Genomic DNA, 12,245 nt, shown 5'->3' on the forward strand with positions numbered 1-12,245 from the left:
TTGCTGAAAACTTATGTACTTGAAAGTAGAATAGCAAATATAGATTTCAGCTCATATTAACAATGCCCAAAGCTACTTAACGTCTTTTTCAAATACATTTTAAAAGTATTTCTGTTTGTATTGATTTTAATGTACTCTTCTAGTTTGTAAAGCGCTTCGAGTTACACTGCAGAAAATTATGCTCTTGCTTCTTCCTATGAATACAGCCTTTGATTTGTGCTGGTCTAAGTGGCTGTCGGTGCAGATTGGCAGGCTCACTCCCCTCAGTCTGCCCCAGAGCAGCTGTGACTACACATATAGTTCATAGTGTGGGGAGTGAGTGATGTACTGTAGCTCTGAGAAGCGTATAAAGTCAATCACTGAAATGGGCTCCCTTTTGGCTAGAGGCCCATTAATGGGTTCCAGCCTCCTGTTTCTAGGCGACATTTTGAGGACCTTTGATCATTCAGTAGGTATAATATGATATGGAAACTTTGGTAATATTTCATCTCTCTGAAACCCATGGCTTACAACCCCTCAGGCAGATTTTTTTTTTCCGTTTTAAAAATTATTTTGACGAAACAAAACTCAACCACACAAAACCAAACTAAGCGGACTGACTGACAAGATGCTAATATGCTAAAATGCTAATCCTGCTTTGCACTAGTCTACTATGTGCGTCTTGTTTTCAGAGGGGTGTGTGTGTGTTGGTGTAAATGTGTGGCATGGCCGTAGCCCTTGGGTAATAAAACAATACAAAGAGCTTTAAGCCTGCTGGGCGCGCTACAGCTGCTGCATACTCAATGAGCAGCTCCTCACAGCGCAGGGGAGAGGTAACGGTAAGAGACTGGACTTCGCAATCAACACTGGGGTTTACAATAACACAAGTTTATGATGTGTGGATGTTTAATTCATTGTTATAGATTGTAGTTGTTGATGAACGTCAGCCCTTATTACATTTACATCACATGAATTTGCCTTAACTTCATTGTATCTCTCATATTTTAGCTGTGACAAAAGCATTAGAAGGTTTCGCTTTTTATTTTGTCCTGATCTTACTGTGGCTCATGACTCCATCTAGTGGTAGAATACATTATAACACAGAGATACTCCAGTTTCAAATAGATTAACTCGAGGATCTTTTCATATACGACGCCCCACAAAGAACAATACGCTGGTTTGCAATCTCACGATAGCCCGTAAAGTCCAGTTGATGGCCTGTGTGTAGCCGCAATATACATCAAGCTTGATTTTTCCATATTTGTCCTCTCTCTCCCCTTTCTAAAAACAGCACGTAACCGTTTTGGCCGAGCGGATGGATACATTTCTCAAACTGAAAGAAATTAATTATAGCAGTGGACCAAAATATCCAGTCGAAGGTTTATAAAAAAGATGTTCGCCGTTTGTGTACTGTTAAAACGGTTTCACTTCTCCATTGAGCTCTCTCTCTTTATCTTTCTATCTTTCTCTCTCTCTCATAATGGACCAGACGCACAATTACTACTGATTAATCCAGCACTTAACACGTTGACCCCTCTCCAGCTCGACACGCATCCGCACCACTTAACATTACGCCCCGGCCCGCTATCAGGTACCCAGCATGCAATGGGGCAGGCCTGCGGAGACCACCGCATTGTCAGAAACCATGCATGTGTGTAAGTGTGTATCAGTGTGTGTGGTTTGGAAGATCAAAACATGCAAGTATATGTCTACAGGGAATGGCAAAGACTTCTGGAGTGCCACTAGACCAGGGCAGTTCTCCGGAGGGGGTACGAGGGGGAAATGGGGAGGTGGGAGGCTTGAAGTGTCCCACAGCGGAGGGGCAGATTGATTTATGGATATGAATAGGGGGATAAGTCTAATTAAGCTGTCTCTGGTGTGTAGATCAGAGGTAGAGTGAGAGTGAAGAGCTGTCACTGATCACATGTTGAAGTGGGACGTCCTGTGGGAAAACTGGGAGAGCAGGGACAATGATGAAGACTTTTGGAGTGATGTGGAATAAGATTTTGTAAACATATAATACTTAAATACTTGTATTAACTTTTTAAAAGCATATTCTACAACACTATAAAATATGGTGATATTTTTATACATTTCTAAATTTTGGCCAAAGGTGCACACGAAGACTGTAAATTGTGTACAAAACTTTTTGATAACTTCTGATGTCCCACTTCTCTAGATCATTTTCACCAAATTTGAACTCATTCCAAAAAGTGCCCAAGGAGTTGGCAAAAGTCTCATTTGCTCAAAACCTGACAATTTGTGAGATTTAGTTATACTATTGGCATAACATATGGAGTTTATATCATCACTACGGCAAAACCGTAAGAAAAATGACCAGTGTCATAAGTGATGTCAAAACCAAATTTTGTGTAAAATTTCAGAAAATTTTGAAAAACTTTTTTTTTTCTCCCCAAATGAAAGCTAGTTCAACTTCATAGGGGGCGCTAATATGGCCAATTCCTTTCTTTCACACTGAGTAGTCGGGGCATAGAGTTTAACAGCTGACTCAAATTTCATAATTTTTGGCAAATTTTGCGACTCTGCCACACAAAGACTGAGACATGTATAAAAGTTTGGATGACTTCTGATGCTCTGCTTTTCTAGATAATTTTCACAAAATTTGTGAACTATTTAGCGATGAGAATATGTGTCAGCACTCTGGCTACATTATAAAAAATTGGTGTTATTGATTTTTTTTTTTTTTTTTATCCGAATGCCAAAATAGAATTTTGTCCAAAATTTCCCAAATTTTTGAAAAACTTCTTTTTTTTCTCCCCATATTAAGTTTTATATTTCATGGATGCCCTAGGAAGAGCTCACAAAATTATGTCATGTTTAGCAAATTTTAGACAATATGGCTGACATCTGATTGAGTGGACAGTGTTGTCATAATAATATTTTTACTTGTCTCGTCATCATCTACTTCTGTGTCAAATTTCATGATTCCATGGGCACATTTTTCTGGCATCATTCCTATAATGCCCCTAATGCTTTTTGTACAATTTCTTGCATTATCCAGTCATTGGTATGCTACTGTTGTAGCCACAGTTGCCCTGGTGTAGATGCCAATGGGCCCCTCTGACCATCACCAACACTCATGCAAACACCACATTCATACACTTTCTAAACATATTGTAATACTCAATCTCAATCTGAGTACTCCTGATCAAACTACAAACTCAAAACCTGGAGAATTGTCTTGAGATCTGCATTGAGTTTTTCCTTTGGTGCTGAAGGTGGCATTGAATCACAGGTAAATGGTGATGTTCTAAAATAAATACTTTAACCTAACATCATTTGGTCTCATCTGAAGGCAACTGTAGATTTATACATGTGGTTAAAAAAATCAAAGAAATGCAAAAAGGAAAGGCGAAAATATGAAGAGTACCAGCAGTAGAGAAGGTTGGAGGACATATTAGTGTAAAATGAATGAAATTTGTGACAGTGACAGAGAGGGGAGCAGTGAAATGTCCAGAGGGAGAAGACGCGCTGACAGGAGAAAAAGATGGAGCGAATTAACCAAAATGCACAGGATTCAATCTTAACTCACAGAGGAGCAGACGCAGACATGAACAAAGCCAACAGGGAGAGCCCTAACAAAGGTCAAAATGACATACGAAGCTCTGTGTCATTCATTACACTTTGATCTGATGACTGATGTCCAATAGAAACACGTCTTAAAGGTGCGCTACGTAACTTTTCTGGTGGAGGGTCTGTCACCTGCTGGTCTACACGGAGATGTTATTGCTTTCCCTAAGTTACGCAGTGTGGTTAGGGTTAAACTTCTGTATATTCATGGAGACAATTTGAATCAATGTAAAATGGATACGTTTAATGTCATATTGCGAAAAAATTCCAAGCAAAGCATTAACATCTCCATGGAGACAAGCAGGTGGACTATTCCCCACCTAATAAGACTCTAAACTCTTGACACTGAAGCTTTTTTACGCGTTCAAACAACATTTCTTATGGGTTCAAACAATAATTGTATATAACTAAATGGCAACATAATGAGCTACTGTAATATTTATCCCAATCGTATATTTATTTATATTTGAGACATGTTTTTTTCAAATATATAATAAGAGGAAAGACCTTCAGATCAATATGCATCATTAACAGCACTGATAATCTCTGTGTATCATGTTGCACTGTTGGCGCACCTCTCCATATGTAGAACAGTACACCCCTCCCGTTTTTAACTTCCAGGTCTGTATTGTTGCACCTTGGGTCTTTGTGTCTTGTCTTCACATCGTCTAGTTAAAAATTAAAGTGCTTCTACGCTTTCTCTGTGCTCCTGCCTCTGTCTTATGGTAATCTGCTCCCGGATGGACCCCGCATATGCAAATAAGGCCAAATACGGTGCGGTTAGATGAATAGTGATGAGCAGACAACAGTAGTGTGCATACTTATACCTGAAGCAATGCCCTGTGGTTTACCTGTCTGTCTGTGTGTCAATCAAAACACACAGGCTAAGAACAAAAAGTACTAATTAAAACACAAATATATGTGAAGTGCAAATGTACTGTTTTGTTTTGGTTTAAATATTGATTAAGTTAGATTTATTCAGTAAAGTTTTGCAGTGGCATATCCTTGATACATGAAGCCAATAATATTAATGTGTGCGAGTTTTTAAAAAGGTTTCAGCCCAACCTTCGTATTGAAAAGTACTTCTGATAGCTGTCAATTTCAAAAGCGTCACCCAGATAACGACAGGCCCATATTACACTTTTTTCTGATCTGTGTTACAATGTTTTTTCCTCCTTGTTTCGTTCGCACATGTTTAACACACAAACACTGCAAATTTAGGCGGAGTTCTTCTAAGTAAAAACACTCTGCTCCACCTTGTGATGTCATGTGGTAATACAGGAAGTGCTCCACTGTGTTTTTAAACTCCATACACCTTCATTAGAATCATTTGGATAATTTCAGCCCTGGAATTGCTAATTTCTACTAAACAAAAGGTCAAATGTAGATGTTGACTTGAAAACTGCAACCGCATCATGACATCACAAGGTGGAACAGAGCATTTTGAGCTTTGGAGATGTAGACAGACTGATAATAAAAGGTTACTCAAACATGTGTCGTACTCCAGGTATGTTTTTTAGATATGAAAACAACATTATAACATGACATAAAGCTCGCAAGAGTCAATTTTGCGTAATATAGGACCTTTAAAACTAACTCAAATGTTAACAATTTTTCACAAATAAAGAAAATACATTACGTACTATAGAACTATTTGGTGCTGGTTAACTGAGGTGAGAGTTGCACAGTGGATACTAGCACCCTCGCCTCATATACTGTAATGATTCATATGACTGTCTTCACGTACATACATACAAAAACATACAGTGCAACATGTAAGTTAAAACGCAGTGTTCAGGAGTCTTATTGCTTGTGGGATGAAAGCGAACTTAGGCCTGTATTTCATGAACCGGGGAGGGCAGAAGCAGCGACTGGCGGGCAGAAGAACAAACTAAGAGTGGAGTGGGGGTCCTGGGTCTTTTGTGTTGTTCTCTCCAAGCAGACCTCCTCCAGGTTGGGCAGCTTTAGGCCCAGCTGCTTGGAGGACACAGACACAGTGTTTCTCAAGCTTTTTTTCTGAGCTTCTGCTGTTCCCAAACCACCCCACAGACAGAACATTAAAACACTTATATGAGTTGTTTTTTTTTTGGTTGTTCTATTGTTTTTTTGTTAAGCCTTTCCTGTGTTTTGGCTGCTACATTTTCATACCAGGAGTCCCATTTGAATTTGTGGTCTTTTTAAGTGTAATACTGTATATACTTCACACTATGTTTATGTTTATTTATTAAATATGAGACTGTGCATATTAATCAACATGTGTTAGTACAGGATGTAAATGTGCCAGAGTTAGCCATATAGACTCATTTTCATTCATAGTCATACTGGCAAGTTAATGGCAGGACAGAAAACAGGACATAGGCACAAAACATTGAGTACAGTAGTAAAATAAGATCAAGCTAAAAGCACACACAGCACAAAGATTAAAGATCATAGACAAAAATCAAACTTTCAAGACGAGACATTTATTAAGATGTTAAAACACACAGATTAGTCCATATTATGTTCACTTTAATTATGATCTTGAATACACAATAAGAGTGCAACATTAGAAATTACCCATAAAGAAAAGCCAAATTTTGTTTTAGTTTAGTTTATAAATAAAGTTAATCTTAAGGCAAAGTTTCAAAGTTGTTGGAAAATGATTCACTTTTACTGAAAAATTACAAAACTTAAGACTTAAGCTATAAGTACCAACAGCACAGTGGCAGAGATGTTGATGTCTTTTGGATGATGACAAAAGCCTATAAACCTGACTTATATTTCACTTTTTGTTTTTTTGTTGTTGTTTTTTTGTTTGGAGCCTCAATTCATGTTTTTTCTCCAACACTACTTTACACTTCTAGTCCCCTGATGTTATCTTGGTGTTGATTGGTAGATGGAAATTGATACTAATACTTTTACTAAAGAATAATCAAACAATAAGAAACAGTAAATGCATTTGTTTACATGTACAAACACACTCTGATCTCAAAGTTAATAGCTGTTGTGATTTGGCCTTATATTTTATTGAGCATAATGCACAATAAATCCTTGTGCAACAAATTCTTTAAAAAATGTGACAAAATGTTATTGTAGTGTTGAGGGGCCACAGTGAGATGTATAAGTTCAGCTTTTAAGAAAGATATCACTCTGAGAAACTGCCAAAAACCTTTTAGGGCCCCTGAGATCCCCACACTCATGTTTTCACAAATTAAACTGAAACAAAAGCCAAAGTCTGACTGCTTACATAAATACACTTAGTATTGGGAAATCTAACATGACACACTGACAGCTATTTTCATATGTCACTACTTTTGCCAACTGTTACTGCAATCCCCTTAAAAATACATAGTACATAAATACTTTGAGGTCCAGATGTGAGGGGGCCGCTTCCTGTACAGTGTCCACATTATGGCTACATCTGCTCCGGCATTTCCTCTCCATCTACATCAACCCCAAAACCCAACAAAATCATATTCACACACTCATCTATCTGTACGTACTGAACATAGACTTTACATTTACGTGGATCTGTTGCCCCTTCATTCTAGATACTGTTTGTGTTCAGAGGAGACAAGTTACATTGCAACTTATGTAATCAATCATACAGGACAATATAATCGCTTTAAAACACTTAATACATAATCATAATCAAACCAGACAACATGTTGACTTTAAAGCAGACCTATTATGGCAAATCAACTTTTAAGAGCATTTAACCATGTTATAGTTGTTTCCCCTCAACATTTACTCACCCAAAGTTGTACTTGGAGTGATTCAAGCACGTTAGAGCAATCTTTAATTGCTTATTCTCAAGACGCCATATTGCCATCAATCCCCGTTTTAACCTCCACCAGCATATCCCCACTGCTCTCTACTTATTTCTTTCTCTAGGATTCGGCAGCATCACTTAGTCATTTTGGTACGAATGAAAAAAACAAAAAAATCCGCTACTTGCTTGTGTGGTCTGCATCTATCTATCGGAGTTGACGACTCTTTGTTGTGATGAAGTTTACGGCGGCATCATCTCGCACTGGGCACTGCAGTTTTATAATGTGGAAGTCAGCGGACTTGTTTTTTTTATTAAGTCGTTTTAGATTAATATTGCTTTTTAAAATGTGGAAATTATGTAATAGATTATAACTATATAGCAGACACAAACACAATAGGTCTTCTTTAAAGGTGCACTTTAACATATCTACTTCCATTTTTAAAATGACTAGTGTTTCATTGCTAAACAATACTAAGAGAAATATGCATTCTGTTAGTGCCAGGATCGCCTCAACACAGATATGACCCCGAACTTGGCCTGTTGATGTCACGTGCTTGTCTGTTTGGCAAGTTTAATGCCATATACTGAAACAAAGCATTTCAGCAAAGCACTTCACCTTATTCTTGATGTTGTGGACGCCGCCATTGTCATTTGCATTATATTATATTTATTTTGGGGCTGCCGATCTTCCCAGAAAATAAGTTCTACACAAGCTACAAAACCATTTTAAAGCCTCCCAGAGAATGTTGACTTGTTGGTGCACCTGAACATTGAACATTTTATGCAACTCAACCTATATTTTATATCATATTTTAGCTGCAAAACTTTTCCCAAATTCTCTATTGAAATGAATAGGATTCCCGCCTGACTGAAAGTGCCAAACAGGTGGTGAAATATACATGGTGCACTATTAAGGGCAGTTTTATCCAACATGCTTCAGTCTTTGGCCTTTTCATTGTTTTGTTTTTTTTTCAATCTTGATCCTAACTCCATCATAATAAGTCAATAAGCGCTAATAACAACTGTAAAAGCTCCTGACCCAATTCCACCTTGGCAAAAACGCTCTCTTTTGGAGGAGGAGAATCGCCTGTATACCTGGCCTTGCTATCATTTCTGATTAGCTGAAATAATGACTCAATAGAAATACTCCTTTGGGGAAACACTGGCATTGTTTTCTTCAGAATAAGCAAAAGTAAACAAAACAACCCCAGTTTAAGAGCTCCTGTTTCACTGCAGGGAGTATGATGTCACCAATAGTTTACAATGGAGGAGCAGCTACCCCCTGAACCATCCACATGTGTTTTCAGTCAAAAGGTCAGGTCACAGATAGTTTACAATAATATTATTCATAATCCGTGAAGTGGAAATGATCCTTTTCTGTGACTTCATTGTGTTTATACAAGTATGCCCCAAAATGGCCGCCCCGTAAAACCAACCGCGTACACATAACTGGATATAGTAATAAGGTGATGGAAAAGACCCAAGCGCAAAGTTCGACAATTAGCAAAGATTTAAAATAACAATCTCAGGCCCGGGGCGATGGTGAACTCACTGGAGAGTAACAGAGCCGCGTTGTACATTGAGGATATCGGATGCCAAGTACCTCACAGTATTTTGGATAAACTTTTCCTCTAAATATTAATTAGAAACATACATCATTGTTAACTTTGAGTGAAAGTAATTTTGTTAATAAAGTTTATGTGTTTAAGAGCTAAGAGCAACGGTATTTTCTTTCCATAATCAAGTCAGTTAGAAAAAAAAAATGATACTTTTTCATTGACGTTGAAATGTCGAATATGTTGAAATAAAAATATATTTATTGCAGGACCAGGGTACCACTAGGAAGGGCACATGGTACAAAATATCTATTATAACATCAAGATAAGCCATATTTAATTAGGTAACTGAATTTATATTATAATTCTTGGAGGTACTTTTTCCTTATAAAATGTAAAGGCAACTTATATTAATTTAAAGGTGTGGTAGTTAGGTTTCCATGGGACGAGGTCAATGTCTTTGTCCCAGAGTTTCCATGTTAAAAAAGAAAGTTTCTCTTTTTCCCATGGGACAAAACGCACATGCTACTGTGAAAGGAATGTGGACAAGAACATGTCTCAACTTATTTATGTCAAAATGTGTTCAAAGTGCATTTTTAGATTAGATAAGGAAAATAGACCTTATTAAACAAAGTCTCTAACAATATATTTAGGATTATGCATGACTGTATGATTCTATATGGTATTGAAGAAATCTCCACTTTCATGAGATATGAACTGGTGAATTGTTATGAAATGATTTTTGTTAGGAGAGTAGGAGATAAATGGACATAGTTATGGTCACATTTATATAGCGCAACTGTCCTGCTACTCAAAGCGATTTACAAGAAGGAACCACTCACCCATTCACACACTCACACACCAGTATACGCAGATGCTGGGGGTGAGGTGGGTTAAGTGTTTTGCCCAAAGACACAAGAACAGAAATCATAGTGGGAGCTGGATTCGAACTGCCAACCTTCGTATCAGTGGATAAATGCTCTACCAACTGAACTTTTGTCACTCTGAAAATCTAACAATGGGAATACCTTTCTGTAACAACAACTTTTAATTTTACTGACATGTGGCAATTGTGGAGTAGTGTGATAAGTGTTCACCCACTGCAGATTTAATGGTTCACACCTTTCCTTTTGTGTTGATGAGCAACACACTTCATCCTCACCTCACCCAAAGCATCACTCTCATCATTCATTCGATATGGCAACGTTTGATTTCAACCCCAACCCGCTGCACATGCCCTCACCCCAAAGCCGTTGCCTACTGCCTAATGCCCCTTTTGAAAGAGCCCATCTTATCCACAGATGCCACAGCAGCATAAACACAGTATTTTTCATTGGGACCGGCCTTATGTCATGTTCCCAGTGGACTGTGTAGCATCTGCAGCAAATCAGACTCTCCCTCCACCCCCTCCTCTTCCTCTCTGTGCATTTTTCTCTTATTATGAACAACTTTAAACGGGCCAAAACTTCCTTTCACACAGAAAAACGCTGGCTCAGGACTGCGGTCAAACACAGGTGCTTGTCTTCAACTTGTCATTCACAATTACGCTCCAGGCCTCGAATGAAATTATTGGCAAAAAAGGCTAAATCTGATTATTTTCCCATGCAATTTACATCACTGCATCCTTATCACCATTCTCATATGTAATAGTATATGTATCTGAATGGGGAATGGAACTTGTAATGCGTGTCCTTGGGATCATTGTTAAAGCCAGTGCGCAGGTGTTGGGTTATTTTCCTCTTGTGCGGTGTGGTAAATGGTTAATTGAATCAAGTCATTAAAAAGCAGATGTTTTGGGCTCTGGGCTGTAGAACCAGTAAAAAGAGGTTATTTATGGGTGAGTTAGAAGCATGATTGGACACATGGTAGAGAAAATTCTACTTCTTCTCAAGATGTCAAAAATGTCCCAATGCAGCTGTTGTTTACAAATTATTTCAGGTGACAAAAGGATGCTGCTTTGGTTTTATGAAATGGGTTTAAAACATGGGTGAAGGGATTTTTGCAGCTAATAAATACTGCCTACTTTCTTTCTTTGGATCAACATTACACTGTCATACTAAAAATGGTTAAGAATATTAAAGGTAGAATGATAAATTCTCTCATTTTGTTTTAGAGAAATATAAAAAAATACATGCTTGCTTATTTAACCAACCAACAATTTGAAATGTTTAAGCTCAAATTCATACTTGAGCCTTCCAATACTTTGCAGTGCTCACATTTGGGCTGTATAATGTCCCCCACAAACATCCTGACTTAATGACTTCTGTACATGTCCATAAGTGGAAGTCCCCCACCTCCTCTCGTTCCCTCACTTTCTCTCCCCTCTCCCAATCACATTCTCCTATCTCTATCCTCCCGCACTCTCCCACCCACTCCCCTCTATCCCTCCCTCATCCCTCCACGCTCTCTCTCTCTCTTCTATCTCTCACCTCCTTCTCCTCTGACTCCTTCCTCTCGCTCACTCCCTCTCCCTTTCTTTCTCTTAACACACTGTCTGCACTTCCCCTGCTGATTTTTCCCATAGCCCTCTCCCCTCCGTGCATCTCGCCCACTGCTCCTCATTCAAGAGAAGAGAAAATAAACTTTACAATTCACAGTATCCCTTTCTCCCAGTGTCTGCAACATATGGTCCTCATCAATGCTGTTTGTATTTGTGTGTGAATGTTTTGATTTTCTATTTATGATACAAGACCCCGAAGCTGTAACACACTGTACAGGTCGCAGCAGTCTAAATGCAGTGAATGTGATGTTGTCATGATACTAAAATGTCAAACGTTTCTCTTTGAGCCAACTTTCTTACACAGCACGGCAACCCTTGTGTTTTTTTAAATGACTTCGATATTTGAAAGACCTGCTTGTGCAAAGTGCTGCGCCATAGGATAGTTTGGGGCTCAGTTTTGTGTTCAGAAACTCTGTCCTTGAGTCTCCGTTTTGTCATTCCCACATAGAAACAATCACTTGGACAGGACAATTTATAAATAGCGTGGGTGGTGTTATAGTTGGCAAAGTGGTGGCATTTGAAGGTCCTGGATCTAGACGGATCTTTGAAAGAATTTGTTTTGAGAATATTGACACAGTGATTACATGAGCCACACGGAAAAGTACCTGTTGGTTTAGGGAAAGGGGATTTGGGTTTGGTGCCTGGAAAGTGGTTTCTTACTAGTTGGTCTTTAATGTGGGGGCCCTTTTGATTCATAGTTCAAGACCATTCAAGGGTTAATTTTGTATTATGTGGTCTGTGTGTGATCGTTTTTCATTATGAATAAAGTAATAAATGAAACATTAAACATAATTTTGAGTATCATTACGTATCAATTGTCGAAGATAGCAGGACTATTTCAGGTTATAATGTGAAACCTGAACAACAA

This window comes from Periophthalmus magnuspinnatus, chromosome 14 (assembly GCF_009829125.3).
Source record: "Periophthalmus magnuspinnatus isolate fPerMag1 chromosome 14, fPerMag1.2.pri, whole genome shotgun sequence".
NCBI lineage: Eukaryota > Metazoa > Chordata > Actinopteri > Gobiiformes > Gobiidae > Periophthalmus > Periophthalmus magnuspinnatus.